General features: G+C 43.9%; 1 long non-coding RNA gene across 1 annotated transcript; it reads left to right on the forward strand.

Moving 5' to 3' along the window:
- The first annotated feature begins 460 nt into the window (after positions 1–460).
- LOC148124800 (uncharacterized) lies at positions 461–8529 on the forward strand. The gene is made up of 3 exons (XR_015745014.1): positions 461–586; positions 5510–5624; positions 8303–8529. It is a non-coding gene; the product is annotated as an uncharacterized LOC148124800 (long non-coding RNA).
- Positions 8530–9291: the final 762 nt, after the last annotated feature.

Genomic DNA, 9291 nt, shown 5'->3' on the forward strand with positions numbered 1-9291 from the left:
GAGGAGGAGGAGGAGGAGGAGGAGGAGGAGGAGATGATGATGATGACTGTGGGGTCCTTGGTTTTCTCTGAGCTCAGCTGCTTTTTTACAAACATTTCATTACCCAACTAGCTAACATCATCAGTTCTCAGACAGCAAACCTCTCTCCAGGCTCATTTGAGGGATTGTCCACCTCTCCACACAGGGATGGGAAGGAATCCTCAGACACAGAGGGAAAAAGAGAGGTCTCACCTCTTCTCCTTGAGTTGGTGCAAAGCTGGGGTGGGGGAAACAGAACCCTAGTTTTTACATGGAAATTGGGTGTGTGTGTGTGTGTGTGTGTGCAGGTTGCCATTTTTAGCCAACTCATTCAGGAGATGCACCAAGAGGAGAAGAAGAAAACCAATCTTCTCTCTCTCTCTCTCTCTCTCTCTCTCTCTCTCTCTCTCTCTCTCCCTCCCTTCCTCCCCTCCCCCGTGGCGAGAGCTCCCCTCCCCTCAGCAACCATCAAGTTTTATCACTTGAAAAAGAAGATTCCCAGAAGGGCGTTTATGAAATCAAGCTAGCATCTCTGGCTGGAAACAGCTTGATGGAGCTGCTGTCCAAGGTAGGGGTAGCCTCGGAGCGCTTACGATAACACTGGATAGCAACATCAAATCAATAAGGAGGCATTAAATATTTATCCAGAATTACTCTCGGCTCCCTTTGCTGTTTTCTGGCCTTTGAGAAAACCGTCCCAGTGTCTTGGCATTAGCAACCACCGTGGCTTAAGACGGCTAGGAGAGACAAATAGAATTTCCTTTTCTCTTTCCTGCTCTCATCTGCAGACATGCCCCGAGCTCAGGTTTAAAAACAGGTGCTGAACCCTGAAACATTTTTAAAAACGAGAGAGAGGTGGAGGAACTCAAACATAGGCATGTAGTTAGAAAGCCTTTAACGTTACCCAATGTTTAGTTCCTTTCAGTGCTGACCCAGTGCCATAATTCTGCCCTCTGCGGAGTTAGACAAAGTTGCAGGTTTGTGCTAATGGCAAAGAGCCTTGTGTATCTGCAAAATTAACCATGAGCAGGAAAAGTGACCAGCTGGGATAGCTGTCTCTTTGATTAAAAGCACTTTTTCCTTCTACAAAATTATCTACCGGGTGGAGCTGGGATTGGCTCCCAGAAAGCTGTCAGTTCGATTAAACGGTGCCTGGCATCTACAAAAGTCGCCCATAAGCAGGGATCCCTATTGGCTGAAAGAGCTGCCTATTAGATTCAAAGAAGACCTGGGAACTGCCAATGGACCCACCTTCAGCTCCTCCCAATCAGAAGAAATCCCAGTTTGCTCTACCACTTCCCTTCCTCTGATCTGCTCAACATTGGAAGGTTGGGATGACTCCTCTCTCTTCACGGGTGGGGGAAAAAATATATGGGGATCCCAATGGAAGAAGAATTGGAAATTGTAGACTTTGGGGAAAACATGCAAAGCCGAAACTCGAGGTGCAAACTCAGGCTTAAAATTAATTTTCCAGGTACTAATAATTGTTTGTCATAGCAGCTATTTTCAGCCAATTAATATCCGCTGGGACCTGACTTGACACTTAATCAGAGGGTTAGCTGCTCTCGCAGAGCTGAACTGCCCTTTCCAACTTAGATATTTTATATTTAGCATCCAGGAACAGAGGAAGTGTGATGCAGGCCGCCTTAAAATGGTCCTATGAATAGAAACAGGGCCTACCGGAGGTTTGGGGTGGGAGTGTTGACCAATTGGTGATGGTTATTGGCCAAATAAGCCAACGAGGTTGCATCAACAGAGGGATAGCAGATTGCATGAAAAGAGGAATAATATCAAGATCACAAGAAGTGTTAGTACCGCTTTATTATGCCTTGGTAAGACCACACTTGGAATATTGTGTCTAATTCTGCTCACCACGATACAAAAGAGGTGGTTGCAGTAAGCCCTAAAAAGAGTCCAGAGACGATGATGTTTGGGGTTTGGAGACTAAATCATGAGATGAACTGCCAATGGATTGGGTTATACTGCCCTTGCCAGAATTTAAAAATATAAAATGACTTTCAATCATTTAAAAAAAAGTTCTCTTTAAAAAAGCCATCAACCAGCCTGGGCAAGTAGAATTACTTCCATTCTTGGGATTTTTGAATACAACTGAGAAATGTATAAATTGCATTCTTGAGATGGAAAACGAATGTTCCTAAGGTGACATAAAACAAAGAAAAAAGACTCAAAATAATTAACAGTTAAAATCAAACCGCTATAGAGATGCTGAGATGGAGAGGGAGGGAGAGAGAGAGAGGAGAGAGGGGGAGGGAGAGAGAGAGAGAAAGGGCAGAGAAAGAGGGAGAAAGAGGGAAGGAAATTCATTTCCTAAAAACTCCAATTTCTGGAAACCATCATCTTGTTCTTCCAAGAGCTCAGAGCATTTTTTTTAGGCTTGTGAAATGATGGAGGCCTTGATTAAAAACTCCAACAAATGTCTGTCCAGATGAATGGTGGATTTAAAAATAGGCTGGATTTTTTTTTTATAGCATCCATCAGCAGCGACGGATATTCTAGATACATAATATTTCAGTTCCATTCATTAGATGCCAAATACATTTGCCTATGATTCAGGAATGACTTCCTTTTACAAAAGCCCGTATTCAGCAGCCTCACCTGGTACTTTCGTTCAGCTACAGGCACCCACAGAGCAAAGGCTGAGCAAGAGTAAATAAATTGCAAGAGCTAGGATGGATCTGATCTTGATAAAGAGGCATGCATTCCCCTGGACCTTTTTCATGTATGTTCAGTTTTGCTTTGCATGGATAATTTTACAACACCAAGCTCATCAAATCCAGTGAAGAAGAATGAATATTAGGGTTGGGGAAAAGATTGAGCTTGGAAAGGAATGGTGTGTAAATCTTGCAGGACTAGAGGGGTGGGGGAATGGACTGGATCATAGCCTGCACAATGTTTACTTAGATATCATCCCCACTGAGCGCAGAGTGATTCACACCCATGTGGGTGGGTACCCACTGCAATTTGGCACGGCCAGGCTGCAGATAATCATGAAGAAATACTTCCCACTGGGGCTCTTGGGCTAACTCCCTATATGAGTTTGTGAGGAGAACCAGAAGTAGCCGTGTTCGCCAGGATCCGACGTCCATCTGAAAAAAAAAAAAAGGAACTGTAAAACTGTAATCTCACTCGAATAAGCCAGCTAAATGTTTGCAAAGCAACACACAATCTTTTGAGTTGCCAAGAAGTTCTTTGTCAAAAAGGAAAGCCAGAATTCTACAAGGACACAAATGGAATTGGGGAGCAATGGTTGGGATTTATCCCTGGTCTGTAGTATGTAGAGTTTTGGAGTAGTGTAGGCTACACAGATAGCAACTGTACCAGCAGAAAACCTGTTTGGTTATGCTAAGAATCTCCCAAATTTTTCCTGGGTTGAAGGAGAATCTTGGTTAGGACTATCCATAATTGGGACATGACTTGCAGGGTGCTAGGTTGATTGGACATAAAAATAACCCTGATGAATCAAGGTTCATGAGAACCAAGGTTTTGTTCTCCTGATTATTCTATTCCTACAGTAGACAAGCAAGGGCCATTTACCCGTTATCCTTGTATCCCATTTCAAATGGTGACGACAGCCATTATACGGAGGTCTAAATTAAATAGTTAAAGGAACTAGGTATGTTTTGCTCAACGAAGAGAAGGCTTGGGGGAGACATGATAGCATCTTCCAATACTCGTAGAGCTGTCACAAGGAAGAAGAGGTCAATTTATTCTCCACAGTATCTGAAGGTAGAACAAGAAGAAATGGACGGAAGCTCCTAAGAGGGAAATCCAACTCGGAAAGGAGGCGAATTTCCTAACAGGGAGAACGATTAATCCATGGAACAGCTTGCTTCCCACAGTTGTGGGAGGTTTTCAGGAAGGTTTGGATAACCATTTGTCCAGGATGGAATAAGGACTTCTGCCTTGGACAAGGACTTGGACTAAAAGACCTTCAAGTTCCCTTCCAGCCTTATGATTATGTCTTCTTTTCCAAGATGGCTGTCAGGATAATCTTCCCTTCCAACTTGAGACCTTCTTATAGCTTTCTAAATTTATGACCACCACCCACCATCTTAGCAACATGAATATGTAAAGTCGATTCTGCGTGGCGTAAGCTACAGAGCTCTCATTTTGCCTCCTTGATACACCCTCCCGTGGCTTCACCGCAGGACTCTCTTTCTAATTACTCAGTGACTTTAAAAAAAAAAACTCTATTATGAGCCTCCCTTGGTTTTTCCCCAAGCTGGTAGGACCAACCCGTGACTCCTGTTCTTCTTCACACCACTCAATTTTGAGGTGACAATTGAACTTTCTCTCTGGAATATCCCACCTATTTCTTGTTTCCATCACCAGTGAAATGCATGTCATGCTCAGAGCATCAGGTCTGAAATTCCAATCTAGCTAGCAAAATCTTGGACTCTTAAAAGTCTCTTCGGCCTGAAAAATTGATCAATGCCGCCACCTATTGAACACTGAGACAGAGACCAGACTTTTGAATGTGTAAGTAACTTGGCAACCTCCTTCCTATGGAAAGGATGTTTCCTGCCACCAGTGGTCACTGTTGCACTTTCCAAGAATATTGCAAAAATTCAAAAGTTAGGTTCCTCAAGAGAAAAAAATTTTTTCCTATCATTCTCCAAAAGACTAAAAGTATAAAGGCCCTGAGTAGGTATGTCCGTGGCAGGGAATCTCCTAAACTGGTGGGGTGAAGATAACACCAATCTAGTTTGGAGATGAGAAATTATAGCATGCCCAGAATAGCAGGCGCAATCTTCGAGGAGAACTGGACTTTGGTTACACCTGGTGCCACTTTGCCAAAAAGGTTTCTGGCCTTGTTAAGAGGGGACGTTGCATCAGGTCAGAGGTGGTAGGGGTTCTGACCATTTCTGGAGAACCAGTAGTGGAAATGTTGAGTAGTTCGGAGAACCGGCAAATCCCACCTCTGATTGGCTCCAACCCCCATCTATTCTCTGCCTTCCATTGAGTCCCAGCTGATCGGCTGGCTCTTCTTTGGTTGCCCTGCAGAGGAGAACGGAGCTGGAAAACAGGTGAGAGGTGGTATTCAGCAGGTTCTGACCAGTTCTGGAGAACCAGGAGCAGAAATTTTGAGTAGTTCGGAGAACTGGCAAATCCCACCTCCGACTGGAGATTTTACAGTGTCCTTCCCCTGCCACGCCCACAGAACCAGTAGTAAAAAAAAAATTGAATCCCACCATTGCATCAGGTGCAAACAAGCCACTGGGAGGTCACCTGTGTGAAGCCACCATAATGCGTGTGATTCCATGTTAGTTTGGCTGCAATATTTATGAGCCGCATCCGACGTTAAGAATGGGATGTGTAAAAATCCACAAGGCTTGGGAAGACCAATTTAGTCCATTTATTTCGACTATTTTCCTTTCCTGTTTTTGCACTCGGGAATGCTGCTATTGGGGTTAAGAAGATAACATAGGGATGAATTGTTTCTTGTTGTTTTTTTCCCCTTCTGAAATAGATTCCTCGTGTTCTCTGGGCAGACCTAATCACCTGGGTTTGGATGTCATCAGCTTTACCGGCAGGAATTTCAATGTTGCATTCGGACAGATTCAGCATTGTGGGATCTGCCCAAGGTAATAAGCCATCTTTTGGCTCTAAGCCTCCTCCGTTGGCACCGCCGTCAATTCCTAGAGAGACCCCTCCTCTTCATTTATTTCCAGTTCTGCCTTCGTGGCCATGGTAACGTTCACCGAAAGCTTTCAAGCAGAACAGAAATGACAATCACTTGTAAGGGCAGGAACTACCTGAGCTTTGGGGAAGGGGCTGGACAGAGATAGCGAAGAGGACCCAATTGGAATTCAAAGCTAATGACTCAAAACTGCAGGAAGAACGACGGGGGAAGGCCATCAAACCTGTAATTGTTGGTTCACAAGGCCTTCCGTCTCTCTCAAAAGACCCTTCCCACAAAATAATATCCTAAGCAGATCGTTAAAATTGAGAAAAGTCATGGCATATTAGGAATCCGTTGGAAAAGAAATAACGTGTGAGACAACCGTTACACTCCCCCTCTCCCAACTGTCTCTTAAGAGTGGCAAAATCTTGGTCGTTGAGGGGTCTTTGGTGCTCTCTCAGGATTGTGGCCCATGGGCAGCTGATGAAGCTGCCAACAGAGTTGGACAGTAGTGAGGAGGCTGGGGAGGAACCTGGGCCAGTCTTGGAGGCTGAGGAGGGCTCGGACAAGGGCTCTGCATCAGAGGGAAGGATGGGGCCGGAGCAGGCTGTCAGTCACCAGCGGCCTTCAGACTCAGACAGCAGTGAGGCGGGGGGGCTTCTGGAACCGGTTCCCAGCCTGCGCATGGGCAGGGCCACCAGAAGACAAGAACAATTGAGAAAGCAGGGTCGACTTGGGAGTAAGGCCACACCTCGGAGATGATTGGCCCTCCCATAGGACATAAAAGAGGAGTGAATGGGAGGTGAGCTTTTGCAGGAAGCAATTAGTTCGTCTGGTCGATTCAAGCTTTGAAAAGTTCTGTTTGACTCTGTGCCAAGTTTGGCCTTGTCCTGCATCTGGCAATCAGTTCTCTGGCCACATTCCAAGTGTGATAAGGTGGGTGTTTATCAGCATTCTCCCTGAAAGACTGTTTGTGAAGCCTTGCAGGCTGTGAATGAATGTAATTCACAGCCGTGGAAATAAAAGAGGTTTTGCCGGGACTAAGATTGTGTTTTATGCTTTCTAAGGAAGCCAAACTTGGTTGTTCTCTTGCAGACATCTGTGGAGATCTCAGTCATCCAGGTCATGGTTGTCTCAAAGGTGCTTTTTCTGGAAAGTCCATGTGCCTCTTGAAAAAGCATCTTTTTGGCTTCTCTTGCAGACCTTACATTGCCCAAACTTAGTAACATCATCATTGGCACTGATGATGTTACCTAGTTTGGGTCATGAAACATCTGCAAGAAAATCACCAAGCTCAAAGAGGACCCCACAGTTCTAGTTGGGTCACGAGACTGCAAGGCCGATCTGCAAGAAAACTATCAAGCTCAGAGAACACCAAGGACCCCACAGTTCTCCTCTTCCTTCTTCTTCCTCCTCCTCCTCCTCCTCCTCTTCCTCTTCTTCTTCCTCCTCCTCCCCTTCCACTACACAAACCCCACAACCTTCCAGCACTGATGATATTACCTAGTTTGGGTTATGAAACATCTGCAAGAAAACCACCAAGCTCAAAGAGGACCCCACGGTTCTGGTTGGGTCACGAGACTGCAAGGCCGATCTGCAAGAAAACCATCAAGCTCAGAGAACACCAAGGACCCCACAGTTCTCCTCTTCCTTCTTCCTCCTCCTCTTCCTCCTCTACACAAAGCCCACTCCCTTCCAGCACTGATGATGCTACCTAGATGGGTCATGAGATGTCTTCAAGAAAATCACAGACCCAGGATCCCACAATCTTCCTCCTCCTCTCCACAAACCCCCCTTCCTTCTAAGCACTGATGAAGCTACCTGGGTCACGAGACTGCATGGCCGATCTGCAAGAAAACCATCAAGCTCAGAGAACACCAAGGACCCCACAGTTCTCCTCTTCCTTCTTCCTCTTCTTCTTCCTCCTCCTCCTCTTCCACTACACAAACCCCACGACCTTCCAGCACTGATGATATTACCTAGTTTGGGTTATGAAACATCTGCAAGAAAACCACCAAGCTCAGAGAGTTCCAGGGACCTCCTCATTTCTACCCTGAACTACAAATGTTCTCCTTATTGGTCCAATCGACTTCTTTAGAAGGAACATTAGAAGCCCTAAGACCCTCCAAAAATAAGCCAACATATATATATAATCAGATTGGAGGAGAAAGCTCAGTCATCTCTACTAAGTAACTTCTGCTTAATGGTGTGATGGCTCCTAAAATATAGATCAATCTGTGAGAAGTAGTTTTCACTTACTGACCCTAAAATTGATCCTAAAAGCTTTCAACACCACAAAGCCAAATTTCATCAGCCATAATGCAGTTCTGACAACATTCTCCTCATTATAGGATCTGTGATGGGCCAACTCATACCTTAAGAAGTTTTTAAAGGAAAGAAAGTTTCTAAAAGTGGAAAAAGAGATTTGGGGAAAACAAATAAGGGACAGGAATGGAAAATATAAGCATCCACAAAGTTAAAACTACTTTGTCTTCAAAGCAGAAGGGAATGAAATATTACTGTAGATTATTTATGATTAGCATTGATTAATTTACTCAACCAATATTTCAATTCCTGTTTATCTACACTAGGCCTACAATGGTGGTAGTCCCTTAATAGTGGCCAACCATCCTTTTCTAGATGGGCCATGCTGGAGGATAACAGTTTTAAGGACTTGATGGGACTTTGTCATGCCCCTGGTGGAGACTGACTCTGAGGGAGAGGAGGAACGGCTGACAAGGAGTGGAAATGTGGACAAAAACAAGGTACCTTCTATCACACATGGTGGTTATGCCCCGAAGCAAAAAAATAGTGAAAGAAAATACAAAAATGGATACAGGATTTAATAGGAAATCAGATAGAATTTACCCCGGAATTATTCCTTCTGGGGTAATTAAAGGTAAATATAATAAAAGGATAAAATATTTGATGCTACATATAACAACAGCAGCCAGGAAAAGCCTTTGTGCAGTGCTGGAAGAAAGAATACATACCGTCCGAAGACCTAGCAAATCAAAAAACAAAATTTCAAGTGTGCGGAATTGGATAGGATGACTATAGAATTAAAAGGAAAAAAAGATTCTGGATTCTATGCAATATGGGGAAAATGGTATGACTGGATAAAGGAAAGAAATAAGAAAAGAAAATGTATTATATAGTTGCAAAAAGTATAGAAATAGAATGTATAGATAATATTGATATAGGATGTAGTTGCATAAAAATGTGTCACAGTACTGTTTATTATGGATTGAGAGGTGTAAAAAAGGGAAAAAAAACAATAAAAAACAATAACAAAAAAGAAAGAAAAAGAAAGGGAGCCCTTGGAATTTGCTTCTGATTCAAAGAGGTGGAAAAAATGTGTTCAGAACTGCAGGTTTTCAAGGACAGATTTAACTCACAATGGCGTGGATATTCAGCCTGCCTTTAAAGTGAAATGGAGTGTTAATTTCTCTCTGTCACCTCTTAATTGCTTCCTTATTATATTGTTCAAGCAGTTAATTGCTAGAGAGAGTGAAGGGCTGTTTTCAGGGGGAAGGAAGTGCCACCGCATGAAAAGGAGAGAGGGGGTGTAGGGGGAGGAAGAGAGAGAGAGAGAGAGAGAAGGATGCCATAGACTTGAGCCAGGGGCT

This window comes from Pseudonaja textilis, chromosome 12 (assembly GCF_049901715.1).
Source record: "Pseudonaja textilis isolate UNSWEBS1 chromosome 12, rPseTex1.2, whole genome shotgun sequence".
NCBI classification, from domain to species: Eukaryota; Metazoa; Chordata; class Lepidosauria; order Squamata; family Elapidae; genus Pseudonaja; species Pseudonaja textilis.